The sequence below is a fragment of the Monopterus albus genome, unplaced genomic scaffold (genome assembly GCF_001952655.1).
Source record: "Monopterus albus unplaced genomic scaffold, M_albus_1.0 scaffold578.1, whole genome shotgun sequence".
Classification (NCBI taxonomy): Eukaryota; Metazoa; Chordata; class Actinopteri; order Synbranchiformes; family Synbranchidae; genus Monopterus; species Monopterus albus.
The window spans coordinates 17,895-22,287 of NW_018128458.1; positions in this window are offsets into that span (position 1 = coordinate 17,895).

Here is a 4,393-nt window from a genome sequence, read left to right on the forward strand (position 1 = left end):
TTAAACATAAGAACATATTATGGCTAAGGCTACAGTTATACATGTCGTAATAATAATATTAAACACCCTGTCTGCTGACAGTCATCAACTTTGTTCTCTAGTTATCCTTGACCAGATGTACCCTGTAGAAACTCATAAGCATGCCTAAGCATTTAACAGTCTAACTAGACATCCTATCTCCACTAAACATTTCTAATACATAAAGTATCTATCCAATTTTTATCTGACTAAAAATACCTAACACCACCCTGTACAGAGGTACAACGTTTCATGCTTCATAATCCTATTGGCCATTTGGCGTGAGCATTTCAATCCTTGCCCGTGCCTGCTTGCTGAAATGTGATCTAAACCAGGTGTGTGTGTGTGTTGTGATTTCCAGGCGGCAGCTAATCAATGAATTCTGAACAACTGGTTGTCTGCACTGCAGACCCCCTATTTGTGTAGGCTATTACAGGACAAAGTACAACCTGATGAGTAGGCTAAATGGGCCAGGTGGTCATCTCAGGCGGGCCTAGGTGGAGATGCAAAACAGGCCATCTGGTTACTTGAAGGTACAGACATCCTGTCTCTACAGAATTTGCAGCATATAGTTCCAAAGTTTCAGTCAGTAGAATATGGCAGTGATCAATACAGTTTTAATATATATAAGCAAGGAAAAAAGGTATGAAAAGTAACTAAAGCTTATAAACTAACTAGAGCCTATAAGATTCAAATCTTACACAAGCACTTTCCACAGGTGTGGCCTTGACTGGTCTCAAAATAAAATCCAGTCTGCTTTGTCCAAGACCAAGACAAGACTGAGGAAAAAGTGGTTGCCTCTGACCGAGACTAGACCAAGACCTTAAAAAAAAGTCATCTCAAGACCAAGGCCAGTCTTGAGTGCTACAACACTACTGGTCAGGAATATGTCAACCCAAGAAATCACACTGACAAGGGCAATGCCAGTTGCCCAGCTGCTGCCAGTCAATATAGTGTCATCATTGCCTAAAAACCAACATTGCATCAGCTGGAAAAATTGACTGCACCTTCCTTCAACTTTAGTGTTTCACCAATTCCCAAGGAATGGAATGAAAGATTAGTGGAAAAATTTATGGAACACAGTGATGTTTTCTCTATTCACAGAGCCATAGAGTCCTTATGGCTCACCCATGGTGGTGTCAAGGAACAAGAATGGAAAGAAAAAGATGTGTGTGGGCTTCAGGACTGACTTCAGATCTGGTAGATGCTCTCGACAGCTGAGAAGAAGCTACAAAAAACAGGATGTAATTAATGAATGTGGAGTGCAAAGGCTTGGAGTTTGCAAGAGTAGAAATCAAACAGTAGTAGAGACAGTAAAGTCAAGGTGACAGCAGGAGATTGGCAGGCTTATTTGAAAGCGGAGACAGCTTAGAAAGCAGTGGAGAAAAGTGACAAAGTAAGAAAGGGGTCATTAATATGTGTGTTGCAAAGTGACCTGAAATCTAGGTTGACAGATCTGAGCAGAACGTCTTAGAAAAGCTAGATGGAAAAAGGAACATGCTAGGGCAGGTGTTTATAAGGATCCATAAAAGTTCAACAAGGCACTATTTAATAGGGAAAAAAGTGGCAGCTTGAAAGTGGCTAAGTGAGAACTAGAGGCTTACTTACAAAAGATGCACACAGATAAAAATAGGGACAGGAAGTTAGGTCTGCCAGTAGATATGCCTCCTATTGGGGCCATAGAACACTCAATGAACATCAAGGCACCAGCACTGACAGAACTGGAAATGGTAGTTAGATGAACAAGACCAAGTTCAGCCCCTGGGCCTAATGGCATGCCCTATGAACTATGTAAATATTCTCCAGCTGTGTTGAGGTTTTTGTGGAAACTTAGAGTAGCATGGAAGCAGCTTGTTTCTAAGTCATGGAGAAGAGCAGGGGGGATTTTTTTTCCCCAAGAATGAAGATTCCATTGAAGTTGAACAGTTTAGGCCTATTTGCCTTCTGAATGTAGAAGGTAAGATTTTCTTCAGTGTAGTGGCACAAAGGTTGTCAAGCTATCTAGAAAAGAATACGGTTATTGACAGTACAGAAAGCTGGAATACCAGGTTTTTCTGGATGCTTGGAGCACACAAGCATTATCTGGAATCAAATTCAGTCAGCAAAGAGGGGGAACAAAGAGATTTGCATGTGGTGTTCTTAGATCTAGCCAATGCCTTTGGTTCTGTACCACATAACATACTGTGGGAAGCACTAGCTTATTTTAAAGTGCCACACTTATTAAAGGGCTATTGAGAGAATATCAGGATATCCATATATGTTTCACAACAGCAGAGTATGCTACAGCTTGTCAGAAACTGGAGATGGACATCATAGCAGGATACACAATCTCACTGTTAGTGTTTACGATGGCAATGAAGGTTATTATTAGGGCATTTAGAATGGTTACAGGAGGAGAGAGGCTTCCATTCAGAGCAACAGTTACCACCCATAAGAGCGTACATGGATGACATGACAGCTATCACTACTACAGCACCATGTACCAAAAGGTGATCAGGAAAGTTGAATGCTATCTGAAAGTGGGCTACAATGAAGGTGAAGCCAGAGAAATCAAAACGCATTTCAATAACAAAAGATGTGCTTTCAGATAAAAAATTTTGTATAGATGATGACCTGATTCCAACAGTGTTAGAAAACGCAAACCCAGAAGCGGCTGTGATTGTGGCTGGAGACTTTAACCATGTGGAACTTAAAGCAGTGTTTCCCACATTCTACAGATTCATCAATTTTCCAACCAGGGACAACAACATTCTGGATCAGGTTTATTGCAATATCCGGGGAGCATACAAGGCCATAGCAGCTCCACACCTGGGCATGTCAGATCACATCTCTGTGGAGCTGATCCCAGCATATAAACCTCTGATCTGCAGGACAAAACCCATCACCAAAACAGTAAAGGTGTGGATGGAGGATGCTTCTTCAGCATTACAGGACTGTTTTGAGCATACTGACTGGGGGGTGTTCAAAGAGGGCTCAGACTTGGAGGCTTATACATCAGCTGTTCTGGACTATGTGCAGTTCTGTACTGATGCTGTCCTACCTACAAAGTCCATCAGGGTTTTTCCAAATCAGAAACCATGACTGGACAGTACAGTATCACATCTGCTCAAAGCTTGGGATGCGATCCCATCCTCCCTGACACTCTGAATAGTTTCTTTGCACGCTTTGATACACCTGGCAGCAGAGGAACTGTACAACTCCCTCAGCTCGAGGAACAGCACCAGCCCCTCGTCCTGCAGCTACACCAAATGAGCTCCACCCTGAGGATCAACACCAACAAAGCTGCAGGACCAGACAGGGTGTCAGGCCAGGTTTTGAAGCTATGTGCTGATGTGACCTCTGGTATATTACATATTGTCCCTCTTTTGAAGAATCACACGGAGCTGACCAGATTTATGGCGACAGCAACTTTATTCTGCAATATTCACAAAGAAAGGGGTAAGGCAATGAATGTCTCCATGGACATTCAGCTCTCACATTTCTAATAGGAATCCTCCATGCTGTGGAAGATTACCCACAACCCCTTGGGTATCTTATCGAATGCAGGCACGCCATTCCAGCAGTAGTTGGCACTGTTGCTCTATTTAGCAGGATTTAACCAAAATAATCATTTCAACTATGTTACACTGACCAACTGGCAGGAGTTTTCTTGGACATTTTTAACCTGTCCCTGTATCTTGCTTCAGTCCCTGTGTGCCTCAAGTCCTCCATCATTGTGCCTGTGCCCAAGAAATCAGCTGTCACCTGCCTCAATGATTACCGCCCTGTTGCTCTGACACCAGTAATTATGAAGTGCTTTGAGCGGATCATTCTAAAGCACATTAGGGACATCATCCCTGTTGGTCTGGACAGCCATGAGTTCGCCTAAAGAGAGAACCGCTCAACAGAGGATGCTGTCCCAATAGCATCACACACAGCCCTGTCCCACCTGGAGCATCCTAACACTTATGTCAGGGTGCTATTTGTTGACTTCAGTTCAGCATTTAATACTGTAATCCCAGACAAATTGGCACTGAAACTCACCAACAGGCCTCAAGTGGTGAGAACTGGAAGCTGCACATCATCCACACTGGTCCTGAACACAGGTGCACCACAGGGCTGTGTGCCCAGCCCAGTTCTCTTCACTTATCCAGTCATGTTTATCCATGACTGTTATGCCATTCACCCCACAAACACAGTAGTGAAGTTCGCAGACGACACCACCGTAGTGGGTCTCATCTCAGACAGTGATGAGACTCACTACAGAGAGGAGATCCAGCACCTGACAAGGTGGTGTTCAGATAACAATCTTGTCCTGAACACCAACAAGACTAAGGAGGTCACTGTGGATTATAGGAGGTGCAGGAAGACAAAATATGCTCCTCTTCTCATACAC